At 37.7% G+C, this 20,000-nt stretch overlaps 1 protein-coding gene across 5 annotated transcripts in view; it reads right to left on the reverse strand.

The window, feature by feature from the left end:
* LOC124950759 overlaps positions 1 to 20,000 on the reverse strand; it is a 269,099-nt gene that overhangs the window by 225,479 nt on the left and 23,620 nt on the right. For 2 of the 5 annotated variants that reach the window (XR_007101430.1, XR_007101429.1), the window contains exon 1: positions 11,807 to 13,049. The exons of 1 other annotated variant lie outside the window; for it this stretch is intronic. The gene's annotated coding sequence lies outside the window, so the exon portion shown is untranslated. Of the gene's footprint in view, positions 1 to 11,806; positions 13,050 to 20,000 lie in introns of those variants that run through there. 2 more of the 5 variants (XM_047497993.1, XM_047497991.1) reach the window with 2 other exon arrangements.

Raw genomic sequence — 20,000 nt, forward strand, 5'->3', positions numbered from 1 at the left:
CGTGGAAGATTAATGGCCGTGAGCGCGCTTTCGACCGAGTACGTGCGCTCGCTCGTTCGTTCGTTCACTCGCTTGTTCGTTCGTTCGTTCGTTCGTTCGTTCATTCGTTCGCTCGTTCGCTCGTTCGCTCACTCACTCGTTCACTTCTACGCACGCGCGTGTGCAAGCAAAAGCACAGAGTTTTCAGTTGAACCGGCCGGGCCACATCGATAGGATTAAAAAATTCAACGAACTCGACAACGACGACGAGAAATGTGTTCTGCCTGGGATAATGCACGAACGGAAGAGAGAGAGGGGGGAGAAGGGAGGGAGGGAAGGAGAGAGAGAGAGAGAGAGAGAGAGAGAGAATGAAGTAAAACTCGCGGGCAACGAGACCTATCTCTATCTCTTCCTCTATCTCTATCTCTTACATGTACGCTGTAAAAATAATTTAACAACTGATATATTGTACATATATCCCAAGTGAAGCTTCTCTAGTAAATGTACACCCAAGACTTTCAACCAACGTGAATCTTTTTCTCTATATCTCGTTCTCTTTCTTTCTTCCTTTCTTTCTCTCTCTCTCTCTCTCTCTCTCTCTCTTTCTTTCTCTCTTTCTCTCTCTTTCACTATCTCTATCTCTATCTTACGAATTTATGCTCCCAAACGTTAACAATTTCCAACAGCATTCTTGGAAAAAGTAAAAGAAAAAGAAGGAAAAAGATGTTTGTAAGGTTCATACAAAGGATAAATTAAATAAAGTTCTATTACCAGGGTGTACGTTTTTACTGTCTCTATTTCTATCTCTATCTCTATCTCTATATCTAACACGTACTTTCTCATGATTAATCACGACAAAGAAGAAAAGAAGAGAAAGAAAAAAAAAAAAAAAAAAGAAAAAGAAAAAAGAGAAAGAGAATATTGTGACATGTTTCTTCGTAAAAAGAAACGGAAAAGTTCAATTATATTAAACAATCCCTGTTATATGTTATGTTTCTACGATATATCGAAACATGGGGACATAGACATCATCCCTTCATAGATCCTTTGCTACGTGAGCTATCTGCAATGTAAACCAAAGGGCAATACATATATATGTATTTTACAGAAGCAGCTATAGTCAGTCGGACTGATTCGTGATCATGTTTGAGAAAGCTCGACTTTGATCGGATCTCTCTAGTTTAATTCGAAAACAAAGGACGATTGGAGTTATACATACACATACTTACATAATACTATTTAGACATTGTATACATATTACTATATAGACGCGTGCGAGCGCGCACATATACATACACACATACGTATACGTGAACACACAAGATGGATTATTTATATATATATATATATATATATATATATATATATATATATATATATATACAATATTTATGTACATATTCGATAAATCGTATAAGGTACGTCGACGATGAAACATAAAGGGTGTTCTCCTCGTTCTCTTCCGATTTCTCTTTCTCTCGACGTCCTTTCGTAATATAGAAGTAGTAGTATAGTTCAACGTATGATCCGTCTTACTCTCTCAATGTCTTTGACGACAGAGGGAAGAGCTAATTGAAGTCGCAAGACTCAGATCGTACAAGTTTGGTAAGTCTCACGATGTCAAATCTCTCTCTCTCTCTCTCTCTCTCTCTCTCTCTCTCACTCTCTCTCTCTCTCTCTCTCTCTCTATCTATCTATCTATCTATCTATCTCTCTCTTTCTCCAGTCTTAGCAAAGATTCTACTCTCTTGTGAATCTAACATCGAATCTTAAAAGGGTTCTCTCCCTACTACGCACGAACTTGCGTACGCGTATTACTGACTTTGCATACAAAGTAGTATCTATAAGGTGGACCCAGAAATTTCGTTATTATCATTATTATCATCATACTTTATCGCGTTTACTCTGATATACCCGAATCGTGTTGGGAATATAAATGAAAAAAAGAAAGAAAGAAAGAAAGAATAAAAATAATAATAATAATAATAAAAAAGAAAGAAATGTATAAATCCGAATTATTTATTATATACCTAGACGTCGGAGTTGTTAGAAAATTTTCGTTGACAAGACTCTTGCATATATGGGGGGGAGGGTATAAACTTGAATTTTCACCATTCTCTAGCATAAGCAGTTTCAACCGACGTATATTTTCAAGTCAGGAGACAAGCCCCGGAGTCGCAACACACTAAAGATATTTCCATGTTAGTGTTTCTCACTTTGGACAAGGAACAGCCGACGTTTTCAGACAGGCGACATTTTAACCGTCGGTTCTGCGTATCAGTGTCAGGCCAAACCTGTTATATATAGCATAAAGGTAATGTTTACGTTAAAGTTAATAATTCATATACATACGTATCCTTAACGCCATAGTTGCAGTCATTAATTTATGCTTACAATAAGAGCAACTTCAGCGTTTACCTCACTTTAACCCATCTGTTTTGCTCACATAGTGTACCGAAGTGTAGAGAATTTAGCTTGAAATAACCGAGGTATCGTTCGTATGAACGTGTAAACAAACGAACAAACGAACAAACGAACGAACGAACGAACGTACGAATGAACGTACGAATGAACATACGAACGAACGAACGAACGTACGAATGAACATATGAACGAACGAATGAACGAACGTACGAATGAACATACGAACGAACGAATGAATGAACGAACGGATGTACGAACGAACGAACGAACGAAACGAACAAACGTTAACTATTCTGCCAATTAAAATGATTCGCGAAATATACGAAACATTTAGAGAAAACCGTGCTATCTATTGCATCCACCCTATATATACATACATATGTGTGTGTGTGTGTGTGTGTGTGTGTGTGTGTGTGTGTGTCTTGTTATTGGTTGAACGAGATGACTTGTGATAGTAGTCGTACGTATACTAACATACAACTCCTGTAAATCTTCTTTTATCTGTGTCATAAAAGTATTTACAATTTTTTTTATTATCACACACACACACACACACACACACATATATATATATATATATAATGTGTGTATAGATACACATTTGAAAAACAAATCTCAGTATTTCAATCAAAAATTGTTTACATACACATCGTCAAATAAAATTTGTAAACGTTCGTCAAACGCATTTAAAGCAATCATTGAAATTCCACAAAATGTCCAATCCTTTCTTTTTTTTTCTTTTGTTTTTTTTTTTGGTCATTCTTCCGTTCGTCACCGTTCGTCCCCTGAAAGAACAAAAAAGAGAGAGAAAAAAAAATAAAAAAAAAAAAAAAAAAAAAGGAAAAGATTGATTAAGAGATAATTCGATACAATAAAATATTCTCGATTATTTTTAAATGACCGAAAAGACGCATGAAATTTTGATCGAATTTGATATATCATTAAAACTCATTTCGAATCGTATCGCATTCAATCTATATTATCGATCGACTCGATAATTTATTTACGATCAATGGATAATCACGAAACTATAACTAGGATTAAGCTATATCGACATTGACATCTAGCGCGTTCGAATATATAGCGTTTACTTACTTAAATATCAAAATTGAAAACGTACACGAGAATACATATATAGATTGTGTATGGTCGGGTAAAATCATCGTTTGAAAATCAAGTTTCGAAAAGTGCTCGCGAGTCGCGTATCGAGTATCGTCGTGCAACGAGGACGAAAGCAAACCCGTACCTAGGACCGAGCGTTGAACGGAATTGATTTGACGTTTCAATGGACGAGATCGTTTCGGGTCAAAGGGTCAGAATCTACTGGCACGATAAGCTTCTATATATCGAGCATAAGTAAACACGTTCGCATACGTAACAATATCCTGGATATACATGGATAGAAAAATAGATGTAAAGAGGAGGGAAGAAAGGAAGGAAGGAAGGAAGGAAGGAAGAGAGGAAGGAAGGAAGGAAGGAAGGAAGAGGGGGAGGGAAGGAGGGAGTATGCAGAATCCCGCGCACACACACACATACGCACGAGCAGACAATAATACATTTTGCATTTACAGATTAGCTATGTAATTGGCGGATCGAGAGGATTTATGGCATTTGATGAATATCTATTTACATTATGTGTTATCTCTGAGAATAATCCTTTAGCTTGCATTTCCGTATTTTGTATAACAAATATTATAGGGAGGTACGTTGCTCCTTCCGTAATTCCATGATTTTCCATCTTTCACTCTTGCAACTCTTAGAGGTCCAACGTGTCCTCGTTAAATCGTTGAGAAGAAATCGATATTCAAAGAAAGCTCGTATAAAAAGCTCGTTAGTCGACTTACTTTTTCCTTTTGTATGTATCTTCCCCTCTTTTTTCTTCTTTCCCCCCCCCTCTCTCTCTCCCTCTCTCTCTCTCAAGAAAAAGAAACGAGAAGACAGGAAAAAAGGCGTAGATAGTAAGAGCTAATGTATAAAATCCTACTTATCGATGACGAACGATAAAATATCTCACTTATAAGAGGATCCGATTCTTATAGATAGAACATAATATATGAAATTTTTATATACTTCGTAAGTATAAAGTAAATTGTTATCGACCGACTATCTATCTCTATCTATATATCAATCGATTACTTTTCATATTTTATATCCCTTCCATCATATCGATTTATATATAACATTGAAATACAAACGAAACTTTAATTATAATAAATCGAATTGTATACGTTAATAATAGTATCATTATTTAATTTCCTTCCCCTTTCTACGATCAAATATCACAATAATGTTCTTTTATTATAACGTTTGAAAAATTTCAACCAATTTCTTAATCACGAAGTAATAATTAACTTGAAACACACGATAACCAATGACAAAATCATTTCAAATATACTTCATAGTTATACGTCCGATCTCGATGCACGAATTTCAAAATGATCTTCTTTTCGAGGTTTGCGCGAAATCAATCCGTCACTGTGCGAGGAAACAAAGGATTTAGAAAGATGTATCTCGGTGCACGGTATGCACATAATAACCTACACACAGATATATATATATATAAAAAGAGAGAGAGAGAGAGAGAGAGAGAAAGTGTTACACGATGCAACTTACGTCATTAGTCGGTTCCTACCTATGCATTTGCATGGGGGGACCTAGCAACCCGTTCGTTCGCACCGCTCGCGCCCAATGTTCTCGTGAAATACCGAATGTAGGTTAAACAGGATATCTAGGGTTAGAGACCGTGTATATTTGTCTTACGCACGCATTATATCGTGCACTGCGTTCGCCACATTAATTTCTCCGCAACGCGTTACCGATTATCCCACGCGATAATTCGTATGTACTATTCATTCTTCTGGCACGACTACTACTGCTACTATTACTGCTACCATTACTACTAATATTACTATTATTACAAATTGAGATTGTATTCACGATTTATTTATTTACTTGTCAAGTCGATTAATGCATCATCGTTTCGAGATTCGTCCTTCCGTTTCTTCGTTGCGTCAAACGATATCTAAAGGAAAAAAAAAAAAAAAAAAAAAAAAAAAAAAAAGAAAAAAAGAAAAAGAAAAAACAATGAAAGAAATAAAGACACTTCTCGCCTTAATGGTAATAACGTCTATTTGTAGATATCTCCTGCACACGTTTAATCGATAAATGCATAAAAGGTAAATCGAATTTTACAGAAACGGTTTTGAGGTCAGGTCAATTCCGGATAACGCGGCTGGTAACAAGATGCGATGGTATAAGCAAGTATTATCCGTGAGTGTAATTCCGATCGGCACGATATAAATCTCGATTACGGGGCCGGATTACGCCGACGTTCGCAAATATAGACGCGCGAGCAGTACAAATTGTATATTACCCTTTACCCTCCGCACCTTCCCATTCCCTCTAACCCGGACCTCTCTCCCTCCCCAACCATCCGCCTTCTCACCCATCCCGCATACAACACCGCTCTGCTCCATTCAGTCCATAGTACATAGAAATTACGATGTAAACTGCGGATCCTTAATACCGTTCGATATTTGCCAACAAGCCCTGTAGTAAAATCGTTCGATCAAAAAATTGCCTTCCCAATTTTGTAATCCCGAATTTATATGAAAAATTTCTTTGAAATTGAATATCGTTCGACCGTTGTCCTAACGATCGGCTTGTAATTTATCATTTTCTCTCTTTTCTCTCTTTCTCTCTCTTTCTCTCCTTCTTTTCCGATTGATTCGATCGAAATCAAAATCCTTTCGTTAAAGTTTCCGACAGTTTGGTACCAGTACTTACCTAAACGTACGCCTATCTCTTGCATGCTGCACTTACATTCTCGTTCGACTTTAATCAAGCTCGCCGCATAATCTCAATCTAAAACGTATTGACATCGAATTTACCGAAAGGAGTCGTCGCTCGAGGTAGTTCGCGCGAGTCTCACCGCGGAGGATCGATAACAAGCGAGAGAGAGAGAAAGAGAGAGAGAGAGAGAGAGAGAGAGAGAGAGACAGAACGCGACAAAAATGAGTCTGCGGTACGTAAAGCGGAGCCAAGAGATTCTATCTTTAGAATCGACGTCGAATCGTGTTTTTGGAACACGCCGTGGTTAAAACGGCGCCGGATAGAATCCGTTGAAAGTCGTTTCGAATGTATACACTCCGCTTCGTCTCTCGCACGTGACTCTCGGCTCTCGTACGAGTAAAGCTTTCTCTGACAAATTCGAGTACACACACACGTACACGTACACCCATATACACGCGCACGATCGTGAATACGCAAATACGTACACGCATAAGCGACAGATGCGAACAAAATCAATGAGAGTGCAAACCTTCAATTTTCCACTTGGAATTTCGCAAGATTACAAAATTTCCCTTGATTGTCTACCCATTCTTCTTTACTCCTTTAACCCCCCCCTCTCGCCCCTACGCCTCTTTCTCCCTCTCCCTTTAACTCCCCCTTACCACCTCTTCAGAGTAGGAAAATAAAATTACACGGGCGTAATACAAGCTCGTTAAATTAGCTTAATCTATCGGGCTGCTTTCAGTGGACTAACCACATGAAAGAGCTTCCATTAGGTCCACCATTCTGTATTCCCCTTTCTTATAGAAGACGAAGAACGAACGAACGAACGAATAAACGAAAGAAAGGAAGGAAGGAAGGAAGGAAGGAAGAAAAATAGAAAATAAGATAAAAAAAAGAAAGAAGGAAGAAAGAATAGATGGATGGATGAATGAAAGAATGAAATAAAGAAAGGAAGAAAAGAAGAAAGGAAGAAAGAAAGAAAGAAGACGAAACATTCCAAGTCCATGCGATTTTTTTTATGAGATTTCTGGTCTCCCACGGAGCAAAGTGATGTTAGAGAGAAACCGAAGAACTTGGTTGGTGCGGACGTCAAAGCTTCCTCGTAGGATGGGTGATGTTGGTGGTGGTGTTGAAGAAGGTTATCTAAGAGAGGACGAAGAACGAAAATACGGAAGTGAGAAAGAGAAAGAGAGAAAGAGAGAGAAAGGAAGAAAAGGGCGAACGAAGAAAGGTCCAGGAAAGTCCAAGAAGCAGTAGCATCTCTCGAGTCTTATTCTATCCTCCCTTTCTCTCTCTCTCTCTCTGTCTCTTTCTCTCTCTCTCTCTCTCTTTCTCGCTCTCTCTCTTTCTCTCTTTCTCTCTTTCTCATGCTCTCGTAACTTTCCTTTGCTACTTCAAAACCATACCACGGTACCACTTCACTCTACTTTCTCTGTCTCTGTCTTGCGTCTCAAACCTTCCAACTCTCGTCTCATCGCTGTCTTCATTCTTCTTCCGACTTAGTATCTACTTCTCTCTCTCTCTCTCTCTCTCTCTCTTACTCTTTCTCTATCTTTCTGTCTCTCTTATTCTCAGCATATCTGTATTTAGTGATTCAACCTCTTTCATTAGGAACGTTAATGATGGTTACCGGCGTCGTTACCAGTCGACCAACGTGCTAGTAGTATAGCTATCGCTATATCTACTATTAGTATTATAACGGCAGTGTGTTTCGTGGACAAGTTCGCCGTATCAATTTGTCAGTTAATTTAATAAATGCATCTATCATTGACATATAATTAAAGTTACAACGGTGGCCGGACGTATACACACAATTAGCGACGAATATCCGCATATCGATCGTTAACGCGTTGCGTTAATTTACCTTCGATTCAATGTACGTCGGAAACAGTGAAATATATATATATATATATATATATATATATATATGTATATATATATATACACATATATATACATAAAGAGAGAGAGAGAGAGAGAGAGAGAGTCCCTGTTATTGAATTTACGTCAGCGGAAAGGTATTCGAAGAAGAGTACAAAGCCGATATCCGTCGACATCGATGGATCGATGGTTTCGAATTCGATCAAAAAAAAAATAAATAAATAAAAAGGGAAAAAAGAGATAAAAAAAAAAAAAGAAGAAAAAGAAAAGAAATTAACTCTTTTCAATTGTTTCCTTTCTTTTTATCTTATTATTAATCTTTTTCTTTTTTTTTTTCTTTGTTTTTTTTTTTTTTTGTATCCCTTCGTAATACCTCAACTTAGCATTCAAAGGAAATATAACAACCTATGGTTGCTCGTTTTAATGTTAAGGATCTTCTCATTAAAAAAGTACGACGAACTCATCAAAAGAGCGCATGCACATGCACACGTACACACACAAAAACGGCTTATTATTTTATCGTGGCTTCAAAAAAAAAAAAAAAAAAAAAAAAAAAAAAGAAGAAAATAAATAAAAAGAAAAAGATGAATAAAGGACAATAAAATTCATCGTGACCATGAGCTTCGTAAATCGAAATAGTCGTCGGGAGAATCTCGCACGACGAAATCTCTTTCATACGATCGCATTGCGCCATTGTATAATTGCCGAGTAAGCTCATAAGAAAAAGTAGAACGAACGAACGAACGAACGAACGAACGAGGCTCGTTTTCATCTACATCGATATCCGCATTTCGACGTTATCGTGTTTCTATCTGTGACGTGGTCGTTCGTTTTTAGAAATGATTCGGCCACCGGAAGACAAAAGAAAAAATAATAATAATAAGAAAAAGAAAAAAAGAAAAAGAAAAGAAAGCAATAGATTTATCATAGCTATAAAGGAAAACGTCGAAATCACGTGTCTGACGATCATAATAATTTGCAGACACGATTATGACCTTCTTCCAAGAATTTGTAAAGCAACCCTTCGTTATGATCGATGCTCCCTTGTCGGTAAGATAAAATCAAGTAAGAAAGAGAAAGAGAGAAAGATAGAGAGAGAGAGAGAGAGAGAGAGAGAGAGAAAGAGTTAAGTTCTAAAAGAAAAGTCGAACGAGCTTTTCTCGTACGATAAATCTACACGTATGTACATACATTTATATCTTATCGCGTTTAAATATACGTACCACGTCTCCTGGAAACGTATTTCTCATTCACCTAAGAAGCACATCGATCGTCGTTGGTATAAACGTGCTAAAGTGTGCCGCTTATAAGCACCAACATAAACGACACCTACACATATTTATAAGTAAACGCGGACGCGTGTGCGATGCGTTTTAAAAGCACACTATGATGACAACGACGATGAGGATTCGATGCACTTCCGATAAAATACGGCGTCGAATAATGCACAATAAAATATTTCAAACTGCCATGCTTGAAGCACAGAGAGAGAGAGAGAGAGAGAGAGAGGAACGTCGACGATCCTTCTTCAGTTGTCTCATATTCGCGCGCGCGCATTTAGAGATCGTACCTATTCATAATCTCTTCAATGTACCTCGAAACGGTCCTTTCAAAGAGCTTTTATAAAAATTACTTGAAAAAATGAAGCTCCGAATCTCGAAAGAATCTCCGTCAGTGCGCTTGCAATATGTACGTATACAGAGACGTACATATATACATATATACGCGCATACACACCTGTCGGTAACCAATATATCGTCGAAAACTCGGCGAGTCATTTTTTTTTCCCCTGCTTCTCCTTGGTCTTTCCCTCTTATTATTTTTTTTCTTTTTTCTTTTTCTATTTTCTTTTTTTTTTCCTTCTTTATATATTTTCTTCTTCCGTCTTTGCCAGACGATGCAGGTATGAAGAAGAGAAAGGCTTCATTGCTAGCGCGCCATTTTTTTCTTTTTCTGGTGCTTTTCAAATCGAGTTTCTTTTTTCTTTTCCTTTTTTGTTTTTGCTTTTTTCTCTTTCTTTTTCTTTTTTTTTTTTTTTTTTTTTTTTTTTCACTATAGGACGTCGGCACGTACGTACATACATAGATAAATAGATGTACATAGATAGATAGATACATAGATAGATAGATAGACAGATACATACATACGTACATATATACATACTCGCCGACGTACAAATTAGCGACGCACGTGTTTTTAATCCATTTAAATGGAAGCTTTCTTGCACCACCTTAATTGTACCATCTCGTGAAATTTGTATCGCTCATTCGATGGCTAACAAACCTATGCCAGGGAATAGCTCGAAACTAATATCTAGTACGGTCTACGAACGAGTAAGTGAGTCAGAGAGAAAGAAAGAAAGAGAGAGAGAGAGAGAGAGAGAAAGCGAGAAAGAGAGAGAGAGAGAGAGAGGGGACAAGATCTAATGGAGTAATGTAACTGCGACCGCAAACCTCCGTTCAACTTTTGAGAGACACCATATTGCGATAGCAATATATTACAAACTGTATTGGTCGCGCCGATACCACAACGTAGAGCGTGTATTTCGTGAAACTAGTATACCTTAATTCGATTTCGTTGAGACGAGATCTCTCTCTCTCTCTCTCTCTCTCTCTCTCTCTCTCTCTCTCTCTTTCTCTCTTTCTCTATCTATCATGCTCTCATTCTCTCGCTTTTTTTGAAAGATTTAAAAAAAAAATGGCGAAGATATTCAGATGTAACTTTATCGAAATCGACGTTCCATGATACGTAAAAGCGATCAAGCAATTCGATCTTCGATCGAAACGATAAAAGATTAATATACGTCGTAGAACGATGCAGAACGCGATAAATCGTGAGCACCTAGAATGCGAAAAGCAATAGAAGAAAACGTTTGGATCGAATCTTTTACGGCGTCCCGCATTCCTCTTCGATTTACTCTCGCATCGTGAATTTCATCCCGTTCCAGGGAAGCACGAAATTAGCGAAAGCAAAAAGGCGATAACGAGTGAACAAGAGAAAGAGAGAGAGAGAGAGAGAGAGAGAGAGAGAGAGAGAGAGAGAGAGAGAGAGAGAGAGAGAGAGAGAGAGAGAGAGAGACAGAAAAAGATTATACTCGAATATATCCAAACTCATTAGTAAAATTTATAACATGTACACACGCGCGCACACATACACACACACACACACTCTCCCTCTCCTCTCTCTCTATTTCTTTCTAAAAAGTTCTTATAAAATCTTCCCCAACTATATAAACTCCGATAATATACTGATGTAAATATCAATTACACCACGATATCAATAACATTAACATTCAATTTTACAAGCAAAATGAAGTACGTGTTGGATAACATCGATGAAAGATTAATGATAAGTGAAATACAACACGCGATTTATCATATATATATTATATATATATATATATATATATATATATATATATATATCGCATGGAATACGAAGGAGTTCGTAGAGACAAAACAGACATATATATATGTATGTGTACATACATATATATTTGTCTATATTTATTTATTTATTGTTTATATATATATATATATATATATATATATATATATATATATAAAGAAGAATAAATAGATATGTATCAGAATCGGATATAGTTGAAGATCGATTGGAAGAACGATTTCCATCTCGGTGAAGTTCGTCCGCAAACACGCCTGAGGTAAATGAGGATCGGCTAGACACAGCATGGAGGACGATCGGAAGGACTATTTCTACTACGTACCCCATTCGTCGAGAGTGGTGCGCGCGACGCGTTTTGCCAATATACTCCGTGTCCTCCTTTACACGCTCATCAATCTCCGGATGCAAGGCCAACGTCCAATTCCTTCCTAGTACAACGACGTCTCTTGGTGCACGTTCCTATATTAGAAGTAACACCATCAGCAACAGCAACAGCAATAGTAACAGCAACAGCAGCAGCAGTAACAGCAACGTCGTCGTCTTCCTCGTCGTAGTCGTAGTCGTAGTCGTAATCGTAATCGTCGACGTTGACGTCGTCGTCCTCGTCCTTGTTCTCGTCGTCGTCCTCGTCCTCGTCCTCGTGTAACAGCAAAGGTAATATATCGTAGTAGTTGCTTTAGTCGACGTTGGTACTCGTTCTTCGTCACAGAAAATCCTTTTTCACACACCACACCTACGCGAGAAGTCTCGGCACGAGACACACGAGAGAAAACGATTCGCGCGATACTATAAACGACGACTCTTCGATTTTCTTCTACCTTGTCCCCGATACGATCAAACGTAACAATACAAATTATATTTACTCGACGTAGTGCTTACTTAAAATTTCGTCGAAGAAAACGATTCATTTTCTTTTTTTCTTTTTCTTTGTGTTTTCGTTCGTATTTTACTGAAACGTGCAAAGGAAAAAGGAAAAAAAAAAAAAAAAAGAACAACAACTATGCTCTCTACTAAATCTAATAATTCTATATGTCTCTATTTTTCTTTTTTTTATTTCTGTCTATTTCTCTGTCTCTCTGTCTCTCTCTCTCTCTCTCTCTCTCTCTGTCTCTCTCTCTCTCTCTATCTCTATCTCTATCTCTATCTTTCTTTATCTCGTTCTCCCTCTCTCTCTCTCTCTTTCTCTCTATTTCTCTCTCTCTGTTCCTCTCTCTCTCTCTCTCTCTCTCTCTCTCTCTCTCTCTCTCTCGCTCTCTACCCCTATCAAGGAGTCGACGAGAGTTCAATCGCGGTTCGCCGATGACTGCCGATGACGCTCGGCCACGGGCTCGGCCGGCGCGGCGGCACGACGACCAATCCCTCCGTTTGCGCTTGCGCACTCGTCCCGACTGCCACCCTTCCTCCCTCTTTACACCCTCTTCACCCTTGCCTTCGTCCTATGCCAATCGTGTCGCGAGAGATCGCGCGACGACGGATCTTTTACCGCGACTTTTCCAAAGATTGGCTTTCCTAATCATCGAATAACGCGCCTTTTGTTTATTTATCCTACGTTTTATTATACATATTTTTCTTTTCTCGCGCGCTCTCTCTCTCTCTCTCTCTCTCTCCCCTTCTTTCCCCCTTCTTCTTTTCCTTTTCTTTTTTTTCGTCCTCTCTGATTCCCCATTGTTTTCAAGATTCGTCGATTATTTTCAAGAACAAGAGAATGGATGTTAATTAAAAACAGAAAAAAGAGTAATATTCAGAGAACGAACGAGAAAGAGATAGAGAAAGAGAGAGAGAGAGAGAGAAAATGATTCTTTCGTCGTAGCCACGTACATACGTTGAAATATTATATAGAGGATCAATGAAAACTCTCTGTAAACATTCGGTTGGACCGATGCGGTAAGTAACAAATACGAATACCGCCGCAATCGTGACCGCTAATTTAATTGATTGGACGAGTTCGGTTCCGATACCCGACTGGATGGATACCAACTGTGCACATTGCGATTGACCGCTTGTAAAACGTGCCGGATCGATCGGGAGAAAAAATTGTGTTACATACATATGTACATTACGACGACGTGAACTACGATATCCAAGAGTCAAATGAGAAATGAAAAGAAGAGAAACCTTCAGATATTATGCGACGTTACAAAGGACAAACTAACGTTACAAGGTCGTCTATGCTTACTATATTATACAAAATAAAATAACAAAACAAAATGATTACGACGAACGTTCGTCATAAAAATAAATAAATAAATAAATAAATACATATATATATATATATATAATCTTTATCATACCAAGAATAATTATATCTAAAGTATGTTTACCATCGAACAAATAAAGTAATTTTACGAATTTTATAATGCCTTAACGAACGAATATTAGAACATTTTTATAATACCTAATAATTGTTTATCAGTATAAAAATATTTTTTTTTTTAAATATTCCCTAAATCGAAACACATCGAAAAGAAAAAGAAATGTGATTGATAAGATTATCATCGATCGTAGTAATGAGATTAAATATAATCATTTAAAACATTGGAATTGATAGTGTGAAAAATGAAATGAAGGTCGTTTTGAAATATTTCTCTCTCTCTCTCATTCCTCTCTTCCCTCCTCTCTCTCTATCTCTCTCTCTCTCTGTCTCTCTCTCTTTCTTTTCATCCCCAAAAGAAATCGAGGACTCCTTCGTAGCTAAAAGTACGAACGTGATCCTTCGAAAAACGTGTGAGACGGAAGATTGGTACCGTACGAAACGGTTTTACGGGAATGCGTGTATACATACGGGAGAGACAGAAAGTACCTTTTTCGATACTAACGCGTTCTCACGTTCGACGGGTACGTGCCGTACCAGTATTGACATATGTCATTGACACGTGTCAGCTGGATATGTACGACCACCCTTAAGTGGTTCCCGGTAACACTTGGCATCCCTACTCACACGAGCGTACGAACACATATCCACATACATACATACATACGTACGTACATACATTCATACGTACATACATTCATACGTATATACATTCATACGTACATACATATATATATATACATACGCATTTATGTATGTATGCACCAACATTTAGACCAACGACAACGCGTGCATTTTCCGTCCCATTCGGTAAAACGTTTAAATGCGACTCTCGCTGTACTCCCTGTCTCTGTCTCTCTCTCTCTTTCTCTCTCTCTCTCTCTCTCTCTCTCTCTCTTTCTCTCTCTCTCTCTCTCTCTTTACTCTTCCTAGTACTTCGTTGCGGTTAGCTTACTATATCTTAGGGTGTATCTTTCTAATCTTACATGGGGCACGAACCTTCGACTACACCGACATAGCTAAGGGAAAGATTGTGTAGAGAGAGAAGAACGATAGGGAAAAAGATACATACATACATATGACTGTAGTGTGAACTGGAGTTCGAAACACGAGTAATGTATAAAACGTGTCGTTGCGAGATAAAAAGAGATCATCTATTAGAAAATATTCAGAGAAATGTTTATCGTCGTTTGTCACCTGTGATCGCTGCTCTACATTTTCTTTTTTTACTCCCTTTCCTATATGTTTCTTTTTTCTGTTTTTTTTTTTTTTTTGCGTTCGTTCAAAACGACAATAACAATCGGATCTTAACAGATTTAAACGTGGGATTTAGGAACGTGGTCCAACGATAATTTTTTATACGTTTAAACTAAATCTCTTTATATCGACGTAACGTTTGATTATTTATTTATATCTATTATTTTTTATTTAGACCAGAGAGAGAGAGAGAGAGAGAGAGAGAGAGAGAGAGAGAGAGCCAATATCACCTGAGAACAGGTTTCAAGACCTACGTATATTTCTTCTTTCAATTAATATTACGCTATGACCTCGATTGGACCTCGTGTTGTAACTTAACAAAAAAAAAGAAAAAGAAAAAAAAAGGAGGATAAAAAAATTAGACGATTGTTTTTTCTCGCACATTAGGCAAAGTTCCCGAAAAGACGGGCTCGTACACGCCGGCACTGTTCCAATTCCTTTCTCAAAAGTACCTGCTTCGCTCTCAGAATGCTCGATTGAGTTTACGAACGCGTTTGCACACCCGAACACGTTGAAACTAAGTTTAAAGGAACGTCTGAAAGTTCTTTCCTTCCGCTTGACGCTATAAAGTCGACCTAATAATGCGTTTTCTTTCTTTCTTTTTTCTTCTTCTTTTTTTTTTTTTTTTTTTTTTTTTATCTTTTTCATGTCTTTTTTTCCACTTCCTTTTTCTTTTTTCTTTTTTCTTTTTCTTTTTCTTTTTTCAAGGGTTTCCTTTTTTTTTTTTTTTTTTTTTTTTTTGCTTTGCTCTTTTTGTTTCTTCCTTTTTCTTCTTCTTCTTCTTCTTTTTTTTTTTTGTCTTCTTCTTTTTCAGACAAACGCCAGAAGAACTTTCTTTTGGGCAAAGAAAATTTGACAATGGACTTTCTTAAATAAAACAACTAGATAGAGAGAAAAAGAGAAAGAGAGAGAGAGAGGGGTGAAAGAGATAAAAAAAAAAACTCGTTTTATTTCTTCAAACAATTAACCTACCCATAACAAACATGACGAAAATTCTCCCTATACCCTATACACCCCGCCCCCTCCCACTCACGTTGTTGTACCAACCATATCACGCTTCATGCTCGGCCATACAAACATCGTATTAGTATTACGTGCTTAATTTAGCCGCGAGTCATTAATTATCTAACAGCGCTCGTGTATGCTACGCGCATTAACTTAGCCACGTGCAGCGTTCTCCATGTAATAACGATCACAGACCGAATTGATTCGACTCGTTGACCCGTGTAAGCATCCGACGGTCGCAAATAGATATTTACTATGCGATTTAGCGCGAAAAGAACGCTCGGAAGTTATTGCATCAAAATTAATTATTGGACTTAAGCTGTATCCATATAACGACGATAACGTATACGAAATGGAAACATATAAGCGATAAAGAGAAGGAGAAAGAAAGAGAGATAGAGAGAGAGAGAGAGAGAGAGAGAAAGAGAGAAGGATTATAAAAAAGATCAGAGAGATTGAAAAGAATACAAGAGAAAAAAAAGAGGAACCATTATAGACGTTAGAAGCTTCTGTTTACATTGCATCGATACAGTCGGTGTGGTCAAATGTACGACGGAGATGCATCGACGCATCGCTGACCTAAATCGGAATTTATTAAAGTACAAAGTATAAAGGTTATCAGAGAAAAATGGTGGAACGTTGGAAGATCGTGTCTGGTCATAAGTAGCGATCTTAGATAGTGGGCGGACCACACCGCAGTTGCATAAGATATATCCACTTCGTATACGCTACGTATATTATATATATATATATATATATATATATATATATATGCATATATATGTGTGTGTGTACATGTATATATATATATATATATATTGTATAGTCCTATATATCCAGAAACTCCCTCTCTGCCTCTTTCTCTCTTTCTCTTTCTAAGACAAGTACACATACATGAGCGCAAGCGCATGGAGCCCATCATGTTCGTAACTAAATATGTATATATATATATATATATATATATATATATATATATATGTATACATGTGTGTATATGTGTGTGTATGGGTAGAGAGGGAGAGAGAGAGAGAGAGAGAGAATATGACAAAGATAGCGAAACATAATAGTACATATACAGTGATGAGCGCATAGCATAGCCACGATGCCTATGGCCACGTCAAATTATTCGTGCACAGATAACTCCACTCAACGACGTCTGGAAGCGATACTTTAATGCACGCAATATGGAAAATTACGTAGACGGAGAGCATCGGAGTTATCTTAAAGAAGAAAATATTATATTACGATAGATTGTCTTGAAATAATCGAAAGGAACGTTCGATCGAGAGTCGAAGAGAAAAACCAACTGACGAAAAAACTCGATTTGGTTTGACTTTGTTCGAGAAGAAGGATGACTTTTATCTTATCTTTAGTTGTTTACTTTTATTTTTATTTATTTTTATTTATTCCATTTTTCCTTTTTCAATGTTCATGATACACGTAACTTGGCGCGATTTTCAAATCTGAGAAGATAAAACTGCTGACTCACGGAAGCAGGTTCGATTTATGTAGAACCGAAAGTACTGTTAGCAGCAATATAAATTATAATCCATTCGGTGGTTGTGCCGGTGCTGGAAACGTAATTCAACGAATGGCGTAACTCGGTGTGGCACAGCGGCATACTACATAGCGTATAACCGGTACCGTAGAATTATTCGTGTGCAGATAATTCGGCTTAACGACGCCTATAAGCGGTACTTTAACGCACACGATATGGAAGATTACTCTAATAAAGTCTATATGCCTTTGTGTTATTCGATCGAACGGCCCTCTCTTACGTTTCAGAGAATTTCCTTGGCCACTTATCTCGTGCTCGGGCGAAAGCACGGCTTTACGTTTCGCTTCTCACAGTTTATGACCCAACGGGCCCAACCAAAATCGTATAATAATTGTAATCGAAGGAAATCTTAGAAATTTATAAATATCCACAAAAATGTCGTAAGTTATCATCGTAAGTTAAAGTAAGTGTATTGTCTGAGAACAAAGTCAGCAACGTGGAAAGAATTCGCTTGATCGATCGTTGACTTTTCTTCTTTACTTTCTCTCTCTCTCTCTCTCTCTCTCTCTCTCTCTCTCTCTCTCTCTCTCTCTCTCCCTCTATTTATCTATCTATCTATCTATCTATCTCCCTTTCTCTAGGAAGCATGATTAATGAGTCGACTTCTCGCGACACGAGTCATAAAAGAGAGTTCAACGAGAAATACGCGAAGGTAATCGCGAATTAAATCTCGAAAATGTCCCTTTCATTTACTCTTTCGAACGAGCGTTGAATATTGAAATTTTTTTGAGAGATTTTCATTGTATACATTTCTCTGTGTGCGTATATGTGTGTGTGTGTACATACATATATATATATATATATATATATATATATGTATATATATATATTACAAAATAAAAAGATAATAATAAAATAAACAAGAAAAGAATAGAAAAAGAAAAAAGAAAACCGGTAACAATTTCGACCCATACGATAATGAGTTCGCTTATTTCAGCGCGGCGTTATTTTCGCGATACTCGCGAGCTGGATAACTCGTACGCTACTGTTCGATGCACGGGTTCAAAGCGTGGAAACAAGCTAGCAGACAACAAGGATTTCTCGTCCTCCTCCTTCTCTTCTTGCTTTGCTCTCTCTCTCTCTCTCTTTCTTTTTTTCTCTCTCTCTCTCTCTCTCTCTCTTTCATTCTAGCTTTTTCCAATTCGACCTTCTCTATCTTTTAGTGAGCCAGAATGAGAGAAGCTACGAAAGGGTAGAAAAGTAGTGAAGGGTGAAGTTTAAAGTGGTTGTGATGTGTACGTCGTATAACGGGAGCTAAAGAGAAAGAGAATGAGAGAGAGAGAGAGAGAGAAGAGAGAGAGATGGAGAGAGTAAAAGCCGAGTAGGAAATGGGAAAATGAAATGAACCGTGAATAATTATGTATTACTTTTAATGCTTTACGGTTTACAAGAACGGTGCACCGATGCTCGGAAAATATTAACGTCAAAGGTGCTTCCTTCATTTCCTCCATGTTCAACTACCTAACGCGCATGCGCTCGTCTCGTAAGATCTAAGAAGATCGTAGTAGGATTCATGAGAGAGCTTTGACGTATAACGATATTTTTTCGAGTAACCAGGCGCAGCATCTTTCGAAGCGTAGTAGACGAAACGTCTCGAAAGAAAAATCGACGTTTAATGTGACGAGTTTGAGTGAAAGAGAAAGAAAGAGAGAGAGAGAGAGAGAGAGAGAGAAGTGGAGGAAAGAGGATAACGAAAATGAAGAGAAGGAAGAGCGATCGAAAAATACGTAGCGCGTGGTGTCTATCGCGTTAAGATGAAGAAAGAAAATGGAAAAATAAGATAAAATGGGAAAAGAGAGAGAAAGAGAGAGAAAGAGAGAGAAAGAGAGAAAAAGAGAGAGAGAGATGGTAATATGTAACGTTTCAGAAAAAGGAACGAAGGCATAGCCACAATTTCTTACGTCCATATTGTAAATCTAGATAAAACCTTAGCGGAACGTGAATTCACCGTTGTCGACGTTAGAGAGAAACAGGCTAAGGGTTTCCAAATCGCTTTATAAGTGGCCGCGCTCGGATTATCGCTACAGCTTGTACGCTACGTGCTTAGAAATGCTTCTGAAATAACGTGCACGTACGCGCTTTACCACGAAAGCCAATTGATTTATCCGTTCACCCATCGTGTTGTAGCCTTCTCGAGGTGTCGAAGTTCTGTCGGAAAGGAAAGCTACGGGTAACGGACTGAGAGAAAGAGAGAGAAAATGAAAGAGAAAGAAAGAAAGAGAGAGAAAAAGAAGTAGAAAATAAGAAAGAAAGAGGGGAAGAGATAGATAGATAGATAGATAGATAGATAGATAGATAGATAGATAGATAGATAGATAGATAGATAGATAGATGGATGGATAGATAAAGAGAGAGACCTTAAGTATCCCTTGCTTGTTCTCCCTG

Source organism: Vespa velutina, chromosome 7, assembly GCF_912470025.1.
Source record: "Vespa velutina chromosome 7, iVesVel2.1, whole genome shotgun sequence".
Classification (NCBI taxonomy): Eukaryota; Metazoa; Arthropoda; class Insecta; order Hymenoptera; family Vespidae; genus Vespa; species Vespa velutina.